Raw genomic sequence first — 12,369 nt, forward strand, 5'->3', positions numbered from 1 at the left:
TTATGTTGCAGTTTTTCCGTTGGTGTTTTGGGGTTTTCCACAGATAAAAATCACATTATTTGTAGATAGTGAAAATTCTACCTCTTCCTTTCTAATGCTTAAGCCTCTTTTTGTTTTCTCTTGACTATTGCATTGGCTAATACTCCAATACAGCGCTGAACAGTAATGGTAACAAAAGCCATCTTTGTTCTTGACTTTAGTGAAAATCTTCAAGCATTTTCCATTTAATGCAATTCTGGATTATAAATATATGTACATATATTATGAAATCATATTAAGAAGATACCTTTTAATTCCTATTTTATTATTTGACATGAATGAGTTTTGGACCTTTATCAAATGCCTTGTCTATGATTTGTTTCTTAGCACTATTAATATTATGGATTGTGTTAATGAATTTCCTAATATTGAATCAACTTTCCATTTCAGAGATGAACTGGACTTGATCATGGTGTATCATTTTTTTAATGAGCTGTTGGATTCTGGCTGTTAATTTCCTAGTTAAGGTTTTTGCATTGATGGTCATCAGTGGGATGGGTCTGTGCTTTTCTTTTCATCATGTGTATGGCTCAATATTTGAACCTGTGAAAGTCCATGAAGTCACATGGGCCTGAGGCATGGCAATGGCAGTGTGAATCATCTCCACTGGTGCCAGTCTGGTAAGCTGTCATTTTTCTAGAGTATTTTCCATTTTATCCATGTCTTCAAATTTACTTACGTAGAATTCTACATAGTAGTCTCACATTTTTTTTGGAAGTATCTGTTCTGATGGTTATTTTCCACTTGTCGTTTCTAACTTTGTGTATTTGTGTTTTCTTTCCCAATTAGGTTAGCTGATGATTTGCCTTTTTTGTTGAGGGTTTTTGTTATTATTACTTCTACTGTTCTTTTTTCTAATTCTTTTAATCGTTTTATCTTTATTAGGTTTTTTTCTTCTGTTTCTTTTAGTTTACTCTCTTATCCGGACTAATACTATACTAATACATGACATTAATATGATATATTTTTCTTTGATAATTGGCTTTTGTGATCCTGATATGTTTTCAGTCCATTTTATTTTCAAGAAGTTGTATAAATTCATTTTGTAGTTTCTGTTTGTCCCAAGAATTCTTTAATAGTATGAATCTTAATTCCAGAGAGTAGAGACTTTCTTGTTTATTTTATTATTAGCATCACTGCTCTTGTTGTATTATGATGAGAGGGTATTGTTTGTATAATTTCAATTATTCAAATTTACTAAGATTCCCTCTATGGCCTGAGCAAATGGTTAATCTTTATGAATGCTCTATGTATCACACTATTAGTTAACATTGTTAAATAGCTGAAGCCAATTAGATGAGAAGGAGAAGTGAGGCAAACAAAGTAGAAACGAAGAGGTAAGATAATTGTTATTGTCACATTTTAAAAATCATTGTTTAGCGGAAAAGCCCAAAAGAACCAACAATGAAAAAAAACAAAAAACAAACAAACAAAAAAAGAACCAACACTGAAAAAATCTATATAAATATTAGGTAATTCAGAAAAGTGGTTGTGTAAAAAAAGTATATATATAAATCAATACCCTGCAAATTTAGGTATATATTATATACTAAATATTATATTCTATTTTATGAATAGAATATAACTTATATACCTATTATATATATATTTTTGAAGCATAGTGCAGGACCAGTTATACACTCTGTAAACATTTGTGTATAAAACCATGTATCTACCCAGAGATGTTTATCCAAGCAAAGAATGGTGCCGAAGTGACACCCAAGAAGGGGTGTCCCTGAAGAGAAGTGGGAGACCCCAAAAGCGTCTTTAGACTTAACACTAAACTTTAGGACTGGCGGCCCTCCCCTTTGCTCCCTGGAAATATCAGAGTAGCCAGGGAACCAGCACATCTAGAAAGAAAAGAGGCCCAAGAAAACATCCATGAAATGAATGAAAGGAGAATGGAGAGGGGGTGCATGTGGTTGGAACGCAGAACAATGAGCCTCTCAGGAAGAGAGCAGAGTCTGGGCTTCTCAACCAGAGAAGGCAATGGGGAGACAAGAAGGAAGGTGGGCGAGTCCCGAGTTCCTTCTGCCGGAGAGAAGAGGCCATTTGGGAGATGGATGACAGCAGTCCGTAAAAGCAGATTTCATCTCTCAAGTTATCTCTGAACATACAGTGTGCGTGCTCCAGTTTTATCTGGAGGAACTGTGGCGAGCAAGCCGTGCAGTTATGACAGCAAAATTAATGGCAAGAAATATCCTTTGGGGACCATTCTAAGGGCAGAGCTTTTGTTGGGGGAACTACTTTTGAAAAGGGAAAAATTCCTGCATTTGCTCTTAAAACTTTAAAAGCTTTTTCATGTTCTTGCATTAAACAGTGTTGTTAATGGAATGAGAGCTTTTCCCTGCAATGATGGTCTATTATTGCCTCAGAAACCGACATCTTTAGAAATGCCATGGCTTCCCTTTGCCGGCCTTGATTCCATCATTGATGGAGTCACTTGAATTTCTAAGTGCTATTGCCAGGCTTCTCCTTAAATGTAGAGGATGCACAGCCACTAGGAATTATCCTGACAAACTGACGTCTCTGAAGAGAAAGCTAAGCCATAAACCTTTCTGCTAACACTGTGAGGGCCCAGCAATTTCTCAAGCCTGCCATTTGCTGGTGCTCCCCTGGAAGGCTGCTGGGCTTCGAGCCAGAAGTCTTGAGTTAAGCCCTAGATTCACTGTTAACCTGCTTTGCGATCTTGAGCGTCACCCAAACTTGTCACCTCAGTTTTCTCATCTGCTGGAGAAGGAGAATAAGTATTCCTACCTCACTGGATTGCCGGGAAGATGAAAAACATGATTACATGTGTGATCACATGGTGCCCGGCATGTGATGAGGGTCTGCTGAATTGAAACCTCTACTTCTTTCTAGTTTGGGGCAATGGTCCCCACACAAAGTCCCTTGGAATCATCTGGGAAGCTAAAACCAAACAGAACGAAACCCAAACACAAAATCCTGACCAAGGCAGACCTGGTGCCCGCCCCAGACCACTTTTGGTGGTTCTGGGTTGTGTCTATGCCTCAGCATTTAGGAGCCCGCTGGCCCAGAGTATGTGAAGTTACAAAAACTGTGACCACCAGGCCTGTCTCTAGGAGTGTACAGCCCATGATGCTGAGATTCAGCAGACAGCAGACTGTGTTGTGCCGCCACAACCCTGCGGGACATCTTCCTTAGACTTGATTGTGACACAATAATTTTCCTCAAAATTAAAAATAATCTCAAAAACTGAAATGTAAGTATTACCAGGAGGCAAATTTCCAACAGAAATGTTTTATATTAAATAGCAACCTGGTTGGAACTCACACTTCGTTCTCGTGGTACTTTGCCAACTCTGTGAGAAGTTCTCAGGAAAAGGCGCTGGGGGGATGGCAGGTGGCATCCCCTGGGGAAAGCTGCCTGGCGACTCCACACACAGGTGACCTCAGCCAATGCCCTGCAGTCTAGAGGGCGACCTGCACTAGCCAACAGCCCTCCCAGGAGCCAGTCATTCCAAGCATCACTCGAGGGGGCCGTTCCCAGACCTGCCCCTAGTGCTTGCAGGGCCCGGCAGGGGCACCGGTGGAGGCCTGTGGTCCGCTGGCCTATAGGGGTTGTTAGATAAAGCACATCCCCTCTCCTACCCTGACAGGAATGCCTGGTAAGCAAGGATGGATTTTAGAATTCTTGGTTGGGTGAGTCAGGGTCTCATGTGGAAAAGTGGCCTCATGATGACCTCCAGCTCCAGGACTGACCCGAACGCCAAGATGTGGCCAATCTTTCCCTCCCTGTGCCTGGGAGTGAGGAGCCTCAGCTGCCCCCAGCCTCTCAAACAGGCACCGCTTGGCTCTTCCTGGGCCCCAGAGGTGTGCCCACCCAGCAGGTGTCCCCTTTGGGAGGGTGGGTCTGGGAGCAGACTTGGGGTCATTTGAGTGGGAATTCTGAAAGCCTGGGCACCTGGACCACAGTCTGGATCGAGATGGCCATGAGCTCCAGGTGGGTACCTCTCCTCGGCCTTGGCCCATGGGGAGGGGAGTAGCTGGGGAAAATCAGAGCAGCACCCCGAAAGTGCGGGGCCCAGGGCAGCGCCCATGGTGAAGCTGACTTTGCCAGAGTAGTAGATGCAATGAGAGGTCATCCAGTGCAAAGAGGAGTCACCGAGTGTCCCAGCACACAGTTGATGGCAGTCGGGGTGGGCATTAAGGATGTATTCCTGGAGGCGAAGAGGCAGGATGAGTTGAATTATCCGAGCAAGGAGGGGAGCAGCGGTGGGGAGGGTGCTTTAGACGGAGGGGAGTCTTATGCCAAGGAACGGAGGTAGGAGAAAAGATACAATGTCCAGAGAAGTGACAGGTGAGTCTTGTGGACAAGCCTGTGGACGGGGTGGGGACGTAGGGGAGGGTGGGAGCATCGCCGCCTTGAGGCTTCACCACACTTAAGAGTGTTTTTCAGGAAATTAAAAACAACATTTTAGAAACAGGAGGAAGGGAGAGAGAGAGCATCCTAGGGGAGTGTATTTTCACAGCAGAAAGCGCTCTGGTAAAATGGCCAGTAGTCCCTGGATTTGCATATTCTGTGAAACAGTGTCTTATGTTGCAGCACGGATGCTCAAACCGTCTGATGCTTTAGAAGCATCACATTTAACTTTATTTGTTAGTTTTTTTTTTAAAGCTACAGAATAACAAAGAAACTCCCTTCCTGTAAGCATTTTGTTTTTAAGAGCTGCATTTATTATATGTCATAGCACTGAGAGTTTTTCACGGGCTTTGCAAGCCGCGATATTGTTCCAAATAAACAAATCCAAGTCTTGCCCTAGGATATTAAGGACAAATAGCACAGAAATCTTTCTTGTTCTCATTTTCATTTATATTATCTGACAGGCTTTTAAGACTGCTTATTGGTGGTATGAATCTGAACAGTGGAGGCCCCCAGAGGGGAGGAAAATGTGAGTTTTGAATATGACTTTTCTACTAAACCAAATGAAATGGAATTTAAATCCATTGTAATAAACTCCACAGGGCACGCCTGTTGTCTTGGTAGAACAGAGCTCCTTTGTAATGACTGTGCTGTTGGCATTCAAAGTCCTTGCTTATGGTGACTAAAAATGAAATGGTATGAGGGGAAAAAAAGAAAGAGGTGCTTGGAACCCAGGAGGGGAAAGTGGGCGGCTGGCTCGGTGTTCAAAGTCCATCTCTCCCTCCTCTTGGCTGGTTTTTGTCTAGATGTCCACTCGGCCACCGTGGGACTAGAGGAAGGTTGGTCCAGTCACTGAGGTCTCATTCGCCTTTTCTGCGATTGGTTTCGATGTAAGGAATGAGAAACAACTCTCTCAGCTAAGAACCTCTTCTAGCCCTTGTGAGAATTGGATGTGATGCCCAGATAGCTGCAGCATCTTGCAACCCTGAGGATAGCTGGCCTAAAGACAGGTCAACCTGCTGAGCATGTCAAAGGGGGTCGGTAGAAAGAACTGGGGTCTTTGAAGATGTTACGGAGTCACTGGGTTAACCAACTGTGGAGCCATCTTGTCTTGGAAGGTTTTATTAGGTAAGAAAAGAACATTCTTCTTCCTATTACTGGCAGCATCCTCACTAATAGGGAGGGAAATACACTTTTTAAAAAAATAATAAATTTATTTTTTATTGGTGTTCAATTTGCCAACATACAGAACAACACCCAGCGCTCATCTTTCTAATCCCTCCACATCCTTCTTCTTGTTGGATCTTTAGGTGTGTAGTAAGGTCATAAGTGACCTTGAAAGTGCAGATGGGGTCTTCTGGAGACTATTGGAGATCTTGACTTAGAAAGGATGATGGGAAATCCATCATTAAAGACAACACAGAGAGGCAAGAGAGGTCAGCTTAGATATCTTGTCGTCTTATCAGTATGGTGTAGATTCATACCAGGAGCTAGCGTGGTGATATAGAAGGATCGCTGGACTGTTGAGTCCAAAGACTTAGTTCTAGAGTCTGCTTTCCATTACCTCTGTGAGTGCACTCATGAAGGGCATTTGCCTTCTCTGGACCTCACTCTTCTCATTTGTAGGAAGAAAAGTGTGAATAACACTATCTTTAGGACCCCACCCAGCTCTCACAGTTGGTGATTCTAGAACTCTGCACCCCACTTGTGTTAAGTATGACAGCATTGCCTAGCTCCTCTCTCAGGCATGGGAGAAGGTCTCTCTCCTCCTTGTATTTCTGGGCTCGTGGAGGTATGTAGCATATAATAGTTGGACTTGGATTAAGTCCTAATGAGATTCTTCCCTTGGAATTTTAATTGTGTCTTTTTGGAGAATGAGGTGATGCCTACCTGGGAAACTCAGCAGGGCTGAGAACTATTGTAGGACTATGTTGTTTTGTCAAGAATGTTAGTCCACAAGGGCACCTGGGGAGCTCAGTCTGTTGGGCATCTGATTCCTGATTTTGGCTCAGGTCATGATCTCAGGGTTGTGAGTTCGAGCCCCACATTGGACTCCATGCTGGGAGTGGAGCCTGCTTGAGATTCTCTCTCTCCCTCTGCCCCTCCCTCCCTGCTTATATGTATCCACATGCTCTCTCTCACACTTTCTCTCTCAAAAAATAATATTAGCACATAAATAATGGCTGGTGTGTATAAAGTGGTGCACAAACTGTCAGGCATTATCCCTCCAGGTGCTGTTTATCTGCATGAATATTATGCCCAGTACCATTGCACAGTGATTTTCTACTTGCTGTGTATTATGAAGAAAGTTGTTTCAAGAGGCAGCAAAACTCTCGAGAGCAGGCCCGATTCTCGTTAATCTCTGTTAGTACCTAATACCAGTAACTTAAGAATTAAATATGTGTGAGTGAGAATGATAAAAATGAGGGGAACTGACAGAACTCACAGTCAGTTCATGGTTCAGCGAATGGTGGCCCCTAATGATGTCCCCCCTCATCTCTCACCACTGCCTGCCCCACTCTCTGCCTGCCAGCCATACCGAGCTTTCTTCCTTAGAGCTTCCTTCCTTGGTTACTCTCGCTACTGCCTCTGGACATTTGCACAAGCCTTTGCTTTTTCCCAGACCACTCTTCTCCCTGCCACAGCCTGGTTAACTATTTCATCCTTCAGGGCTCAGATTGAACACCCACCTATTCAATATTTACTATCTTGGTCTGTTTGTGCTGTTACAGCAACGCATTGTAGACAGGGTGGCTTAAACAACAAACATCTGTTTTGTACAGTTCTGGAGGATGGGAAGTTTCAGATCAAGGTGTCAGATTTGGGGTCGGGTTAGAACCTGCTTCCTGGTTCACAGATGGCAATCTTACTGTGCCCTCACATGGTGAAAAGAGAGAGTGAGGGAGCTGTCTAGGGTCCCTTTTATGAAAACACTAATCCAGGGCACCTGGGTGGCTTGGTTGGTTAAGCATTGGACTCCTGGTTTTGGCTCAGGTCATGATCTAAAGGTCCTGAGATCAAGCCCTACATCAGGCTCCACACTCAGCATGGAGTCTGTTTAATCCTCTCCTTCTGCTCCTTACCTCCCCGCCCCCACTTCCCCGTGCTCTCTCATAAATAAATATTAAAACAAAACACTAATTCCATTCATGAAGGTGGGCCCTCTGTACTTAAGTCTATCACATTGGGCGGGGGGGTGAGGATTTCAACACATGAATTTTGAGGAGACACACAGTCCATCACATCTAGAGGCCAGGGTTGGACCCGGAAGCCCTCCTGGACACCCTCTCCTCGGAGCAGAGCAATAACGTGCTTGCATGTGTATTGGACTAATGTCTGAGTCTGTCAGGCTGGACTGTCCCTGCAGGCACTGACCCCACCTGGGGTTCTATGCTGGGCTGCTGACACACAGCTCAGTGCCTGCCTGCCACATACTGGAAACTCAATAAACTTTTTTTTTTTTCTTTTAAATGAATGAAGAAACTGTTGAAGAGATTTTGTCATCTAGTCAACTACCAGGATGCAAGTGGGCTTGTATTATGTAGACCTCTTTTGACAGGGATTTTGAGGGTAAAGGGAGCCCACCCCATGCTGCAGATGTATGTCTGAAGACTTGAATGTTCTTTTGAGTCCTAGGCAGAGATCCCAATCTAAAATATCAGGGATTTATATATTTCAAATTCAAATGTCTTCGATCTTTACTCAGTATTTTGACCTTAAAAAAAAAAAAAAAAGTGCCTGCACAAATGCCAGGCTTTTGTTTGTTGGAGAGATGGTGGGTGTTCAAGCCTCAGGAATGAGCCTGTGTATTCTCTGCGTGGGGAGGAGCGTGTCAGTTGGCTTTGTTCTCAGTGGGAGATTGTTCTGGAACCCGAGGAGGAGACAGACAGGTATTCCACAAGATTAGTCACAAGAGAACTGTCTCTATCATGTGGTTTCTTCCTATAATTGTTCCTAGGAATCTTCTCTGTTTGGAAAGGATGAGTGAAATGAGACATTTACTTTATTTGATTGAATGAAAGCAGTTAGAACTTCCTGTAAATTTAGACTTGGGGTGGGGGAGAATTAGGATGTATTCTCTCTTTTTTTTTTAAAGATTTTATTTATTTATTCATGAGAGACACAGACAGCGAGCAGAGACATAGGGAGAGGCTCCCTGCAAGGAGCCTGATGTGGGGCTTGATCCCCAGGACCCCGGGATCACGCCCTGATCCAAAGGCAGACACTCAACCACTGAGCCACCCGGGCGCCCTGGGATGTATTTTTCATTAAAATGTAATAATCGGCAGACTTCCTGGCCAAAATCTTGCACTGACAGCCATCGCATCTTTTCCTTGCTCACCAAGGCTGCACATTTCTTTATGTGGTTCTTTCTTCCTTTCAAAAGATAAGATCATTCCACCGTTATGACAACCCCGGGAAGAATGAAGACCTATTTTATAGACAAGGGATCAGAGATAGAAGAACATTACACGATTTGTTTTAAATATCACATCTACTAAGTACAGCAGGACTTAGACTCTAAGACTAGCTTCTTTGTACTGCCTGCTAGTGCCATTTTCATCTGAAACCAGGGTGAGCTAGGTGAGGTACAGCAGTGGGAGGGACGAGGGATGGACCAAACCCAGCAGGGTAGCTCAGTCTACAGATGTGTGGCTCGGTACAGACCACAGGGGATGAGCGCTGGGGAGAACAGCTGCTGGGAGGGCACCTAAGGGTGGTTGGACTCTGCCCTCGTGGGACAAGGACACCGTCTACACAGCTCAGAGAAGGAGGCCGGGTTAATATGGGCACGAATGTGTTTGAAACTCATCCAGCAAGAGTCAGAGCCCTGCCCTAAATGTGCTTCTATGTTTCTACTAATCCAATTTTAACAAATATCATCTAAAAGCTTCGCATCCTGTCTGGGTGGGTTTTTGGATGTATAATTCATATTCCTCCATTCATTTGGCAAGCTGATGCTCTGTATGTTCACGATGACTTGGCAAAACCTATATGACTGAGCCCTGTGGTTAATCTATGTAAACCCACATGTTGTAAATATTGCATTGTTGGAATGAAGTCGGCTTGTTCATTTCTTAAGTGTTTTCTTAAAGTGGTATTGGATTCTGCTGGCTAATATTTTATTTAGCATGTTTGCTTCGATACTCACGAGTGATACTGGTTTGTAGCTTTCCTACATTCCTCCCATCCTTATCAGGCACAATATCAATGTTATGCTTGCTTCCTAAAAGGAATTAGGAAGTTCGTCTTCATTTCTAATGCCCTGAGAGAAAAAAAAAATCCCTGTATATGTTCACTCTCAGAAAAATTTAAAGGCAGAGAATTGGCCAGTCTTCAAAATAACGTTAAGAGAGGAAAATCCCACCAAATCCAACAACACAATTTCTCACGGTCCTGCCCTACCTTTACTGGACCTCAGATCTTACAAGTAAAACCAAGGTAAGAAAAACTGAAGCAAGAGAGAAGACGGGTGCTGGCGAGGGGTCCTGAGGTTGGTCAAGGCCACCATTGGAAAGACAAAACACATCTCAATATGAAAACACAGGGTGTAATAGGGTAGATCAGAAGTGGACTATAAGAAGGGACTCAAAATGATGTGTAGTTTGAAGGATCTGTACGAAAACACTGGCTTCTGGGTGTAGAAAGGAAACAGGAAGGAGAGAAGGGGAGAGGAAAGGGGCAAGGAAGGCATCTTTAAAAAACTGAGTGATGGAGGGGGAAAGAAACCAGAGGAGAAAGTTGAAGGTCCTGTAAGACAAAAGAGGACCAAACATGGAAGGATGTGCAAGCACTCCCCTCACTGCCAAACCAAACAAACAAGATCCACTCAAGTATCTGGACTTTCCTGTCCTGACAGGACAGAGTGCCATTCAGCTAGGAATCCAGTAAATCACCACAACACGACTCTAAGAAAGATCAACGGGTCCATACAGACTTGGCAATGCCTCAGACCAGAAGACAATTCTTAATATGCAGCCACCGAGAGAGACTTGACTCAGAAAAATCATAAAACAACAGTTCAAATAGAATTAAATCTGTTCAAATATGCATTTGAGGATAAAACCACTTTGAATCAGAAGTTCAAAAACTAAGAGAGATTTTTAAAAAAATACTAGGAAGAAATAAAGAAAAGGGTAATGGAGTTCAGAAAAAAAAAATAAGAGAGTTAAAATATTTCAGAAATGCAGAAAAAGTTATAAGATTCTCAAGGGAGAGTATCCTCAAATGCTAGTTTATTAAGAGGCATGGAAGAAAGGCAAAAAAACACCCCCCAAAAAGACAATGATATAAATAAAGGTGGATGCAAATAGGATCAGAGAATAAGTTGTGGGAAGGACAAACAGGGAATTACATCTGTGTTTCTGGGGGCCCCGAGGAAAGAAGTAAAATAAGACAGAGCTAATATTTAAAATTAGAATCCAAGAAAATTCGCTGCAAAAACTCCCACTTTTTCCACAAAAACCCCCATTCTATTTCTATGTGCAAATAGAAGGGGTTCACTGGGTACCCGAAAAACCTAACTCAGAACAATCAATGCCAAGACATATGCAGTGAAACTTTTAGATTCAAAGATAAACAAAATATATCAAGGCTTCCAGGCGAAAAGCACAAAAGCAAACAGATGAGACTGGGATTAGACTTTTCAAGAATAAGGTGCAAAGCCAAGCCAACAGTGAAGCAAGCATTTTAAAAATAAGAGAAAAAAAGGTAAACTAAGGGTTTTCTTTGTAGCCTGGCTGTTCATCAATATCAAGGCTATGAGAAAAACTGTTTTCAATGTACAAGAGCTTTATGATGCGGGGATGGAGCTCTGTGGCTGAACCCAGGTGAGGGAGGATGGGGCGGAAGAGTGTGGCTTTGGAAGTGGGGCGCGTCTAAGCCGGGCCCAGGGGTTACTTCCTCTCCCTTGAAGAGAAGCTCCATACTCTCACCTTAGGGCAGAAGGAGTCTGGGAGTCACTGAGCAACCCTGGAGCTGAGGGGAGCGATGGCAGGGGAGGGACAGCTGGGAGCAGTGAGGCTGCCCTGCCCTCTGCCCCTGACCTTGGTCCTCAGTCGCCTCCTCCAGGACATGCCAGAGGATGGAGGATGTGCAATCTCAACAGGCACCCCCAGTGGTTTGGTAAAGGCGATGCCACTTGGCGAAGTGCTAGCTGGCTCCACCCCCCACCCCCACCCCCCAGAGCCTCCTGTGCCCATCCGAGCCTGGAAAGGGCAGCTTTTCATCTGCACATTCCTTTTAAATATTAATAATAGTGAAGAGACATATTTTCTGTACCTTATAGGAATTATCTTATTAAATGTAGTGTATTTTGCTTAATTGTCTCACTTTATGACACTCTCACAACCACCCTGTGAGGTTCTCTTATTCCCGTTCACAGATCAGGACACTGAACTTTGAAAGGGTGAAGCTGTTTGCACAAGGTGATAAGGTTCTCTTCATGTAGTGGCAGACCAGGAGTCTGAATCAGGTCTGCTTTTCTCCGAGCCTCTGATCCTAACTACCACCCTGGACCGCCTGCCACGGTGACTGTCCTCAAAGAGCAGGACAGGAAGCCATTATCAGTAATGTACACCTTCGAGTAAATGAGTTCATCAATATTAGCACATCTTTGTAGCACCTTGCTATTTGCAAGGCACTTTGCTGTATACTGTGCTGCTTGGTGCCCATAACAGCCCTATAAAGTAGGGCACCGAAAGGACGAGGGCATGGGGACACACACACACACACACAGGATTTTTAAATAAGTAGAAAAAAACTTTAAAAAAGAAAACAAAGATCTAAATGTGAGACAAGAGTCCATCAAAATCCTAGAGGAGAACACAGGCAACACCCTTTTTGAACTTGGCCACAGCAACTTCTTGCAAGATACATCCATGAAGGCAAGAGAAACAAAAGCAAAAATGAATTATTGGGACTTCATCAAGATAAAAAGCTTCTGCA

General features: G+C 43.6%; 1 long non-coding RNA gene across 5 annotated transcripts in view; it reads right to left on the reverse strand.

The window, feature by feature from the left end:
- Positions 1-12,369, reverse strand: part of LOC144281249 (uncharacterized) — a 41,432-nt gene that overhangs the window by 23,259 nt on the left and 5,804 nt on the right. The window contains exons 2-3 of one of the 5 annotated variants that reach the window (XR_013349781.1): positions 9,575-9,688; positions 8,515-8,854 (exon numbers count right to left, since the gene is read on the reverse strand). The exons of the other annotated variants lie outside the window; for them this stretch is intronic. This is a non-coding gene — a long non-coding RNA (uncharacterized LOC144281249). Of the gene's footprint in view, positions 1-8,514; positions 8,855-9,574; positions 9,689-12,369 lie in introns of those variants that run through there. 5 annotated transcript variants of the gene reach the window in all.

The sequence above is a fragment of the Canis aureus genome, chromosome 12 (genome assembly GCF_053574225.1).
Source record: "Canis aureus isolate CA01 chromosome 12, VMU_Caureus_v.1.0, whole genome shotgun sequence".
NCBI classification, from domain to species: Eukaryota; Metazoa; Chordata; class Mammalia; order Carnivora; family Canidae; genus Canis; species Canis aureus.